Source organism: Polypterus senegalus, chromosome 7, assembly GCF_016835505.1.
Source record: "Polypterus senegalus isolate Bchr_013 chromosome 7, ASM1683550v1, whole genome shotgun sequence".
Classification (NCBI taxonomy): Eukaryota; Metazoa; Chordata; class Cladistia; order Polypteriformes; family Polypteridae; genus Polypterus; species Polypterus senegalus.
Window position 1 is genome coordinate 80,290,971 of NC_053160.1, and position 13,271 is coordinate 80,304,241.

The following is a 13,271-nucleotide window of genomic DNA, read 5'->3' on the forward strand; positions in this document are numbered from 1 at the left end:
TGCCTGAAGAACTCTCTGGTGAGCTGAACAGGAAGCATCCAAATGACTATCTGAAATGTCAATATGAAAGTGGACCATGGGTCATAATTAGTCCACTTTTGAAATTCCTTTTTTTTTTGGTTTCATATTTCTCATCCTACAGCAGGGCATGAGTGGCATGGTCTGATTTCAGAGGACAGTGTGACTCGCAGTTATCCTTCATTCCAGGCTCTAAGGCCCTTAATTGATTAACTTACTAGTTTTAATCACATAAATAAATACATGATAATCTTCATCTTATGACCTATTTCCAGTCAAGAAGTTCATGCATTTTTAAGAATTATTTTCAATAGAAAATATAATTATATTAACACACAATGTGACATTTAATAACAAATGTTTTTGTGTGAACAAGTTAGTAAATAGGCAACTACAACAACATTTATTTATGTAGCATATTTTTATACAAAAAAGTACCTCAAAGTACATAAGCATAGTTAAAAAACAAAAGTTATTTATAACAGTAAAGAGTCTTAATGTCCATCTTAATTGCAAACCATGGCCAGAGGGCTGAGAAGGACAGGTAAATGAAAACTCCAGTTGGTGGGATGTGGGAGGAAATAAACCTGTGGGGTTTCAAAGCGAAAGACCTCAAAGTCCCCTCTGGGTATTCTACAGTTCATGAATGTGTCACCCTTCAAGTAATACTCTTGTGGAGATCTGTTCATCTTTCCAGTATCTGAGGTGGCTGCAGCATACTTAGGCCAGGGGGTAGTAGTAGTGCATAGTATCACTACTCAGTACCAGAAAGAAAGAAAACACACAAAAGTAGAGGTTAGTGACCAGTCTATAAAACAGCAAACAGAATTGCATTAAATGAAAAAAAAATGTCCTCATCCCCTCAGTATTTTTATGACTTGGAGTCTCAAAGTACTTAAGCCCCAAAAACACTTCCATAAATGCCCACTGGAGGGGGATTTATCATCACATCCTTGCCAGATTTAAGGGCAAACGCAGGATACTTATAAAATAAAAAATCTATTTTTTTAAATTGCTCTGTAACAAGAGAAAGAAAGCATATGACATAGTGCCTCAAGAGGAGTTGCGGTGTTGTATGAGGAAGCCAGGAGTGGCAGAGAAGTATGTAAGAGTTGTACAGAATATGTACAAGGGAAGTGTGACAGTCGTGAGGTCTGCAGTAGGAGTGACAGATGCATTCAACGGTGAGGTGGGATTACATCAGGGATCAGCCCTGACCTCTTTCTTATTTGCAATGGTGATGGACAGGTTGACAGATGAGATTAGATTTGTTATATGGGTTGAAGACAGTGGCACTGACTAGAAAGCAGGAGACAGAGCTGGAGGTGGCAGAGTTAAAGATGCTAAGATTTGCATTGGGTGTGATGAAGACAGAAAAGATTACAAATGAGAAAATTAGAGGGTCAGCTGAGGCTGGAAAGTTGAAAACAAAAGACAGAGTGGCGAGACTGTGTTGCTTTGGACATGTACAGAGGAGAGATGCTGGGTATATTGGGGAAAGGATGCTAAGCAATGGAGCTGCCAGGCAATAGGAAAAGAGGAAGGTCTAAGAGAAGGTTTATGGATGTGGTGAGAGAGGACATGCAGGTGATGGGTATGACAGAGCAAGATGTAGAGGACAGAAAGATATGGAACAAGATGATCCGCTGTGGCAACTCCTAATGGGAGCAGCCGAAAGAAGAAGAAGAAGCTCTGTAACAAGAGAAAGCTTTATAAAGCACAAAAAGCAAAAGGTGTTGCCCGTAACAAAAGCAATCCTATAGCAAACAAAGTCCTAAAGTAATCCAATGGCGAAGCTAAAAAGAAGGGCAGAAGGTCAAAAATCCAAAACATCACAAAAAACACAAGACACAGCAAAAGATACAAAAACTCACCAACTCCAATGCGCATTCACAATGAACCATAAAGTACTTTGCAGAGTTGGGCTGTAACGGAATACAAATACTGGTATTATGTATTCAGATGTAGAATACAATTTCTTTATGAAATTTAATAATGGATACTTTTAATCTACATCTAAGAAAAAAATCACATATAGTTGGCCCTATGTATTCATAAATTTAATCACCCATGGGTTAAAAACATATATAAAAAAAACCCAGAAAGTTTCAAAAAGTACAGTACACTGAGTCCATGGAAATGAAGTGATGTGCAGGTATACCCTGCTGTAGCCTCCCAGCATTTCACAGATTGTCAGTCTCTTTCCAGCACTCGTTGTTTGAGCATTGTTTACCTCGTGTCTCATTTGTTTGCTACTTGTGTTGTGTGTGTGTGTGTGTGCAACTGGATAATTTAATATTCAAGCACTGGAAGATGGTGTTCTAAATGTTTTCTACTAGGAAGCCTAGCACTCTCATTCTCTCTTTCTCTCTCTCTGTCTCATGCTGGAAACAGCAGTGCTAAAGATGCAAAACGGTTTGCGACATGCCTCTGATTCTGGTTGTTTCTGTTTGCTTTTTAGTTGAGCTAAGCTCTTCCGAAAATCTTGTTTTTTTTTACACAGTTTTCTAAAGGTGCCTGTTGTTGCTTTATATTTGTTTGTGCTTTAATGTGTAACAAGTAGAGGTTAACTCTTTGAGGGCTGAATATTCCTTCCAAAAAACTCAGTTTTCTGAAAAGCACACAAAGCAATGATTTCACACATAAGTCAACATAAAACGTCTGTTGCTATATGCTGTGGCTGCTGTTGGCGTATGTTCGTCATCTCCGACGGCAGTGGTTACATGGGGGCACGTTGATGGTCAGCAATGGGCCAGCTACCTGGCTGTCTTCGCACAGCTTACTGGGTGGTAGTTGCAGTGTGACACAATCTGGTTTGTACCTCTTGACATCATAAGTGGTGGTCCTACCAGGGAAACGTTTCTGTATGCGCATCAGCTACACAAAAGTGTTCAGTGCCACAATCAGCTGAGGACTGATCAGATGATGCTGGTACCTCACTTCATTTTTGATATCCATCTTCAGATCACTTGCATCAAACTTGGATTCCAACCAGTCAGAGTCCTATTCAACGAAATTACATAAAACGTCCATGGAATATTTTGCTTTGCTCATTCGCTTTGCTCTCTCGTCAGATGTCGGTGCCATTTTAGAGGTTGTTTGCTCTTCTCTACTCATGTATGCATAGGAAATACAGGTTAAATCAACAAGCCTATGTAACTTTCCTTCTAGCAAAGAAAGTCGTATTAAAACCTAAGGGTGATTTTTTTTTGCAGTTTACAGCTGATTACCATCCTCTACTCCTGAATTTTGACAAAAGTCGACATCAGCCCTGAAAGAGTTAAGTAATTAATTGATATTTTAAGCAGCATTGCATTAGATGCAGTGGAAATGTAAAACATTTTGTGACACACAGCTGGTTCTGGCTATTTCTGCTTGCTTTGTAGTCTCTTCAGCCTTAACTGTAGCTTCAGAGTTAAAAGGGGATTTGAAAGGTCATCTTTGGTTGACTTTATTTGACCAGATAGTCACACAAGGTAGAGTACGGCATTTGGAGTTTACATGCATGTGTGCGTGCCTCTTATTATGGTGGACTCCAGGAATTGAGGGACCCATGCAAAGTATGAATTACCCTTTGATTTTGTAAGACCTTGCCTCAATAAAAAAAAAAATTAAGTGGTCAAAGACTAAAGTACTATCTTTGTACGAGAAATTAAAGTCTTAGATCTTTTGAAAAGTGGTGTGTCGCTTGATTTGATTTAAAATATACATGAGGATGTGTTTAGGTTATATGCAAATACTAATATTTTAATTAATTATTTAGTTGGCAGTTTAGTTCAGCATAAGTATGCCAAGTGAAATGACTTTGTTTTTGTAATGATAATTTTGTTTGTTTCTTTAAAAATGTGAAATGGCTAAAACACTTTGTGAGCTACAGTCATTATTTTTTTATTAATGAAAGTTTCATGAAAAAATAAGCTTCTGTTTTATGTGAAATTATAGTGCATTTAAATATGTTTAACTTGTTATTTTTATTAACTAGGCTCTATTTCAATTCTTGAAAATATTCAAAAACTTTTTATAAAGCATTCAGAACAAGTTACACATTTTGAGCATTAAATCATAATACAAATCTGAATACATTAAGGACTGTATATTTAGTATTCAGCATCTAAATAATTTTTAGAATATCCTGCCCAATACTAATACTGGGGAATACACTCTGCCTTTATAGATATAGTGCTTATTATAAATACAGACATATTACTGAAGGTATAAAGGAGCCCAAGTAGTGCTTCTTGACACATTTCTGCTGAATAATTTGTTGTCTGAAAGTACTCAGTTTTATTGTGTCAGAGAGAAGATGTGCAGTATTGTTCACAATGGTATTCGGTTTTGTTTTAATTCTGTCCTTTGCTTCTACCTCCAGGGAGTCCAGAGAGTGCTAGTCTTGCATAACTGAGCTTGCCCTTTTAATTAGCTTGTTATTTCGTTGAGCCTGTCCTCACATCATGTTACCAGTATAGCACACCACAGCATTGAAAATTACCCTGGCCATCACAGAGTTGTAAAAGATATGAAAGATGTCACTTCCAACATTAAAGGAAAGCAGTCTCCTGAGGAAAAAGAGCCTACTTTGCACTTTCTTATATAGTTCCTTTGTGTTATAAGACCACTCCAGTCATTGATGTGGACCTCCAAGTATCTGTAGGAGCACAACACCTCTGCATCCACTTCCTGAATAGTGACACTCTTTGGTGCAGCAAAAGTCAATAACCAGTTCTTTGTTTTTCCTGATGTTAAGTTGCAGACAATTCTCTTTTCATTGTGAATGTGCATTGGAGTTGGTAAGTTCTTGTATCTTTTGCTGCATCTTTGGTGTTTTTGTGAACTTTTGGATTTTTGACCTTCTGCTCTTGTTTTTGGCTTTGCCATTGGATTATTTTAGGAGTTTGTTTGCTATGGGATTGCTTTTGTTACGGTCAACGCCTTTTGCTTTTTGTGTTCTATAAAGCTTTCTCTTGTTACAGAGCAATTTGAAAAAATAAAAAGAGACAATTCTCTTTGCACAAGAAACAACATTGTTCACCTGGCTCCTATATTCTTTCTCATCCCTCTTATGAATACAACCCATAGGTGTAGAGGCATCAGAGAATTTCTGCAAATGACATGACCTTGTCTTAAATTTATAGTCTGAGGTGTACAGAGTGAAGAGAAAAGGGAGACAGGATTATGTGGTGGTCCAGTGTTGCTCACATCTTTATCAGAGACACAATCCTTAAATCTCACAAACTACAGTCTGCCTGACAGACAGTCCGTTATCCAAGAACACCATGGGCTCATCCACCAATGTACCCCCTTAACAGGGATGGCTGGACTTTATTGAAAGCACTGGAAAGAAAACATAATCCTCACAGTGCTGCCACTTTGCCCAGGTAAGACTAAGCCTCATGGAGCAGATAGATAATTGCATCCTCTACTCCAATCTTTGTCCACTAGGCAACCTTCAGTGGGTCCTGGTGGTCTATCACAAGAGGACTCATATAGCTCAGGACTAGTCTCTCCAAGGTCTCCATGATGTGAAACTTAAGTGCCACTGGTCTGTAGTCATTAGGTGAAGAGGCTCCTGCCTTCCTTTAGAACATGTGTTTATTTATTTAAAGAGCTTCTGTAAAAAAGCCAAATTTCCCCCTTGGTGCAAATAAAGATCTGTCTGTAGGGATGAGGGCAGTACCTTATGTGATGGGCAGGTGGCCTCACCTATTGGGGAACCACCCACAAACACATGGAACATACCAGCGGCATACATACCTAGACAAAATCAAAAACAAAGAATAGTGCATATAATAAACCGAAATATTAACTCAAACAAAAGAATCTATAATGAACAAATATGACACAGTAAAGGCAGTTGAATCCCAGCCTTGGAATGGTGGATTCTGGCTGAGACATAACAAATATGAAGGAATGCTAGTACCTCCTAGCTTCAAATATGTCGGTTCAAATCTTGAGTCCCGAGTAAGATCTTTGTGGAGTTTGAGTGTGCTGTATGATCTGTCTGGGTTTTTGCTCGTCACTACAGAGTTTTCACTAAAATGTCATATTTTACTAGAGGTATCTAAGTTTGTTAGTGAGCGATCATAATAAGAGTAGCAATAAGTACAAAAACAAGGCATCAGCATGTGGTAGACTCTAATATAACCTAGAAGTAGCGGGAGAAAATAGTACTGTATACAGTATTTAGTTGTACAGCCGCACATTCTGGAGCTTATTTTGCTTACTGACTCCTAGGTGGTCAGTGTGTGTGTTTATCTAAGCCACAAGACCCTAATGAGCACACGAAGAAAACTATCATGGCACGGAACAAAAAATAAAATCAATTAAGTAAAAGCATAGAAAACAGACACAATCAAAGAAAGGGAGATTTCAGAAGACAAAATGAATATGGCAAAAAATCATAGAAACAATAATAATACATGTAAGATCAAGGTTGAAAAGATGTGGAAGATCAGTAATGTTTCCACTTTTTATTAATGAGCCCCTTTTACAGTGAGAAGTTGCCACATGGTAACACATACAGTATGTGTTGTGTACTTGCTCAGTATTTGTAAACCCACATACCCTTTAGCACACTCACAAGCATTGCAATCGTTTAGAAAATCTGGAAATAACAGAAAATAGTGAGGCACACAAATAAAAAAAACACACAATTTAGGCAAAATTATCCAAAAAACACATTCAATCAGTTCTTGATCATGGCACTTGAGTATTCTGGCTGCTTCCTACATGACAAAGACATGTCAGATAGGTTTATTGGTGACCCAAAACTGGCAATGTGCATAAGTGAGAATATGTCCTGTGATAATTTGTTGTCACACTCTGAATGGCTTCTTGCTTTGTCCTGAATGCTGTCAAAATATGTTTTGGTCACCATTGTACTACTGTAGTGGAAAAAATAGGTTCAGAAAATGAATAAATCACTTTTCCAAATCTTCTTTGCCCACATTGTACGTTGATACACTGCCAGTTATTTTAATTTCCAAGTTAGGTCATGTTGTTCATTTTGTAAATAAAAGTGTGAATATGTGGTAATTCTGTAAGACAGTTTTTTATTCCTGTTTACTTTCTGTTAAATTAAAGTATTTCATGAAAATGAACACGAAATCGTACTTTGCATGGAAATTAATCTGAAAAGAGGATTATCACTTAAGATTCAAGAGTAGAATTAGGGAAGTATGTCTCCTGTGAAATTATTATTTAACCTTCTGATCTTGCGTTGTATGAAGTGATAATAAGGCCAAGTCTTCTACATGTTTTATTTTCCATATATTATAACCCATAATTAGAGAAGCTACATCTTTTTTTATATAATACAATCAAAAAATCCACAAAACAGCAGCTCAGATTCCTACAATTATAATATCCATTCATTCATCCATCCAGGGTCATGGGGAAACTGAGCCAATCGCTGCAAGTAGATAGCAAAACGCGAGAACACACCCTGGACAGGAGAGTTCATTGTACGGTGAACGCACACACAAAGAAACACGCAAGGGCCACCTTATCAATAGCAATTCACCTAACCTACATGTTTAAGCTTGTTCATTAAGATTAATAATTCATGCTAACAGAATGTCAAATCAGAAATGAGAAGGTGAATGTTAAGCAATTTGTGAAATATAAATATTTATTTTTATACAGTAAAACAGTTTTAAAAAGATTTTAATGAATCAAACTGCAAATAATTAGAACCAACATAAATTCAACCAATGCTATTACCATATATTTATGTTGTACTGTATACCAATTAGATCAAATGAATCCAAACCAAATTAGTGTCAACATCTATCACTTTCCCAGTTCTGAGAGCTGTAGGTTTATTTGTGACGAAAATAGGCTAACAGCCCAACAAACTCATCCGTGCTATTCACCTATATTGTACAAAATAACTTCAAGTCTAGATTTGAAGGTCACTTCGCCACACTACCTGGTAATTTATTCCATGTATTTAAGGTTCTTTGCTTAAGAAAACAATTCTAAAATTTGTGCAAAATCTGGCAGTAACAGGTTTTCAGATCAGTTTTTTCCCCATGTTCTTGTTGCAGAATTTATTTTAAAGTAACAGCTGGGATCCTCTGTTCTAATACCTTTCATAATTAGTCACCTCTTAATAATCATTGCTTGACCTGGAAAGGTTCAGCTCCTTCAGTCTCTCCTCGTAGCTCATACCTCAGTAGTCCTGGAATCGGGCTTGTTGCTCATCTCTAGACTTTCTCTAGCACAGCTATGTCTTTTTTGTACAATGAACAACAAAACTACAAATAGTAATAATATATTATATATTTCACAATGTGAATCACAGGCAGAAATGCAACATCATGTTAGGCAAGGGATTTAACTAAACACAGAAGTCACAGACAGATCAGCAGCTAGGATCAAGATGTACATGGAACCTCAGATTGAATTCTCCATTGTTATATGCTGCATTGTGAAATGTCTTTTAAATGTCGTTATGATGATGTTAGCTCCTGAGCATAAATAAGTAAGGCATTTTTATATAAATTTAAATGTACAATCAAGCATCGCTACTCTTTAAGCATAAGGTGGGATGAATGAGAAAAGAAAGTCCTTTATACTAAGAGAATTAGTATAGTAGAAGATATGTTTATCAACATGTTGACTGTCAACCATGAGAATTTTCTGTTCCATGCGCTAGCACAAATAGATTTTTTTCAGAGAAAATACTTTATTGTGAGTTTTGTTCAATAAAAAAATGCATTTAATTAGTGTATTAAAACTACAACCTGATTTTACAAAGGTATCAGGAACTAATTTAACTATTGTCAGTGTGACGATGCGGGTCCTTGCTCCATGCTCCCACCATTCCTCTGGGAGCCCTTGAACCCAACACCATCGGCAGTGTAACTGGATGAGCTGGACAATGAGGATACCAAACGAAGCAAGGAGAAAAGTGTAAAGTGCAGAAGTGCTTTTATTAAAAACCAACAAGACAAATCTAAAGTGTTCAAATGGTGCAGTGCAATCAAAAGTCAATAAATAAAATAATCCATTAAAAACAAGTGTTCCAAAGTGGAGGTTAAAATAATTCCAATAATTCCATTTAATAATGAGGTTAAAAACAAGGGCAGGAAACAGTCCTTTAAAAACAAAACCCAGTGCCTTCTTTAGCTGGCGGCTCCCCTGCTTCTCCCATCCGGGCCCTGCAACAGGGGAGTCGCCCTACCTGCAGCTGACCTTCTCCTTCTGCTGGTCTGGTAGCTTCCTGATCCCTGGCTTCATTCAGCTCCTCCAGACCGAGATTCGGGTTCCCCAGTGACCAGGGCGCTCATGCTGGGGCTTCAATGTCCCAAGCCTCTGACTCCTGCTGCCTTCTGTGGCCTTATGCAGCGAGCCAACCACTTTCCGGTCTCTTCTGCTCCTCTTAAACGTTCAGCACGAGTGACCACTTCTTTCTGCCCCTGAGTGTTGGCCAAACACCACTAAGGGGCTCTTCTCCCAGCTGCCATTTGTTAATACGGCAAGCCTGCTCTCGCTTGCTCGCTGTTTCACTCACTAACTCACACACCGGTTTCTTTACCTCCAGCCTTCTTCTCCCTTAACCCCTATTCTTTTCTTTCAATTTCTCTTTTCTTTTTCCCTCCACACTTGCACTTCTCCTATTTATAATAGAGACATGGCACAGGTGCAGCAATCAGCAGCTTCCAGCATCAACCACGGACATGGGCAATCCTACAACTTTGCACTTCAGTGTGGAAACATCCAAGGCTGCATCGCGCCCAGGAACCGCTCCGGCCACGCTACCATGCCCCCTCTTTAAGCCGCAAGTGCGGTGATTATTTATTTAAAAGCTGGCCTTTTCTTCTAGGCCGCGAACATGCTATACCACAGTCACTCTGGCAGGCAATGTGTTAAAAATGTATTTTTTTTAAATCTCTCATAAACATTACTGCAATGTATGTAATTAATGCAAATCATGATTTCCACTATAATTGACTAGTAAATATAGTAATAGTATTTGTGCAGAAGGCTGCCTTGCAGATATATTACCAGTGATGGATGAGTATACAGTATACTGTATTTCAGTCAGAACACTGAAAACCCATTGAAATAAATTATTTGAGAATTCAATGAATACTTCATGGCAGTCTATGTAGTTGACTCTCACTTGGTGAGGAGGAAGTGGCAGCTGGAATACACACATGTTAACTGATCATGAAACTCAGATATAAAACAAGGTCAAAGTTTAGGAGGACCATATATAAGCACTATTAACGTTGTCAAGTTCAAAAGATATTACATTTTGTTTTGTTTTTTTATATTGCAATTCATATAACAGAACAGTCAAGGCCACTGCCTCTTTCTTCAGAGCTAAGTTTACCAATGTCAGTACAGACAGGTAGAGCAGCTACACTAAATGGGGAAAAAGTCAGTAGTATGATGGGCAATTTCTATTAATCACATGAAATCAATTCTCCAATCACTGATAGCAGTTCCTGGTTATTAAAAGAAAGATGTTCAAATTTAACATTAGTTGAAGAAGTGTAGAAAATAAAACAGAAGTTATGTTATTGACATATTTTTGAGAGGCATTTGCAGAGAGATTAAAAACATGCCTATCAAATTGTGGAAATAAAGTTGACCAACTTACCAATCAAAACTGTTTTACTAGAGCCCCCATGATAATACATTGGTTGTTACAGAATCCCATAAACACAATGCAATCTAAGAGATAACAGGTTTTATGGTCAAATTTTAAATTTTGTTGTTAGTTGTGAGAAAGGGACAAAACAAAGAAAAAAGGTTTGGGGGAAGCCACCCTGTATACTTGAATGCGTAGGCAAGCAAATAAACAACACTGCAATTAATCTTAGTAGACTGAGTCCCCCAATGAACTAAACTTGTAGCTGGAGAATATCGGGTTTATAGAGGCATGGCAGGAAGGGCATGCTTTTATGGAAGAAAATGGAAGTGAGGTCATCTCCGGGGGCCAGAAGTGAGGTGAGTACTGGAGACTAGAGTACAAGAAGACTTTTCTGCTGAGGGTCTGCAGAGGAAGAAGAAGAGACATTAGTGCTTATCGCTAACCAACGTTCCAGCGTATCATTTTCTTCAGTTAAGCCCATAGACTGCCTCCCATGTGTGCATGTGTTACACAATATAGTTCTGCTACATAGTATCTTAAAGCCATCTAAATGTCCAAGAGCCAAAGGAAGCCAAGAAGAAATAATGGCAGACTTCCAGGGAAACTGCGACTGTACAGGGTAGATCAGCAAGGGTCACAAAGCAAGTGTCAAGACAGGCTGATGAGATAGTTCATGATGTTTAACAGAGTTTCTCATCAGACACTTTTTGGTGAACAACAGATAAGGTACTATAAAGCCAAGATTAACAACCAGAAAAGGAAATCTGGATGGTAATCAGGAGATTCACAGTTGGCTAGAGAAGCCAGTAGGTAATTTCCACTGGTAACTGATTGCGACCAAGTTCACAAATATGATATTATCGGAAAGATATGTAAGGATGAAACAGACACAAAAAAGGAATTTATATTTTTGAAATTTGTAAGGAGAAACAACAACTTACTGTTCCTGTGTATTTTCAAGATCACTCAAAGTCTATGATGGACAATAAATTTAAAACTATTCAAATTCTGCCTTTCTTGCTTTGCAATTTCTGTTGACATATGATTTGTAATTCTTTTTCTGAGGAGTTGTTTGCATTTTATGAGTATTTTAGGCCTGGTTCTTACCTTTCTAATAATTTATTTACTTTTTATAGAGTGTTATTATTTCTTTTTTCAAAGCTTATTTGTTTTAATATAGTTTCTTTTTAGTTGACTTTATTTTTATTATCTACTAAGCAGAGATTTCTGTTAATTTACTCTTATGGAAAAAAAAACTAATCTGATTGCATCGTTAAAAATGTTTTAATCTGCAGCATTTAAGTAGAAATCACTCATACTGAGAAAAGCACCTTGTCCTTCACTGTGTAATCAACTTTAAATCAGTAGCTATTTTAGACAGATGCAGTAAGAGCATGCACAGCAGACATTCAGGCCACTTCTGTTCGTGACTGCATAAATTACTGTGTATAGGAATTAAAGCAGTTATCTGCAATGAATTTACGAAAGCATTTATTTCCAACTCATTAAAATGAAACAGTTGTGCAGTGTCATCTTCTTTTAATTTCAACAAAATGAATACTTTGGATGTATTTATTTATTAATTTGGAATACATGAAGCATATCTCCATCACAAGCATCACTGTATAGCTTCATTATAACAAGAAATGTCATAAATTAGACATAAACTCCTTGCAAACAAGTAGGGGTCTTATAAGAAACCAGTGAAAAAGTGAACACTTAAGATGAAGTGTGCTTTCTTCCAAGAACCAAGTGTGACTTGACCACAGAGGTGCTATGAGTGGCTGTATGAAAACTTCACCTTTAGCATTCACTTTATTGCTATATAAGTGCCCAAGCAGTAGACAAAAAGGTCAGTGTGATGACTGAAGACCAAGGTGCACAAGAGGGGACTGAAGAGAGTCAGAGATGGTAAACAAGGGAAAGAAGACAAATACAATTTCCACCTCCACTTCACAGTGGTTCATCATAGAATAAAAGTTCTATAATTCATTTTGTTTTGTCGGCAGATTTGTCTTTGTCCCCTTAAAAAAAGTTGAAAGCAGTGACATTTTAGTATAAAAATTCTGGTGGGGCGACACAAGAATTTTCATCTATGTATGCAGACTTCTCTAATGTAAACATGAAACTCTGGAACGAGCTGTCTCTAACCAAGTCTCTTCCTTTCTTCTACAAAACAGAATACTCAATCCTATTCACTCAGGATTCAAGAAGGGCCACTCCACAGAGACAGCTTTATTCACTGTTGTCCATATGTTATGGTGTGCCAGAGCTTTCAATCTGTAATCTGAGCTCATCAGATCTCTTCTCTGCTTTTGGTACGGTCAACCACCAGATCCTCCCTGCCACCCTCTCTCACTTTGGCATCACTGGAATTTTCCTTAGGTGGTTTGAGTTCTGCCTCTTTGGCGGATCCAACAGAATCTCTGCCTGTCTCACCGATATTGCAACCTGAATGAAGGAACACAATCTCCAGCTCAACCTGCCAAAAGCAGACCTTCTGGTTATCCCAGCTTGTATTCCACACCCTACCCCTGTTCAACTTAGGTCACTATCACTAACACATGAGAAGTTGGTATGCAACCTTGGGGTAGTGATTGATGACCAGCTGCCTTTCAAGGACCATGTTGCTACGGTCTCTCGATCTTAC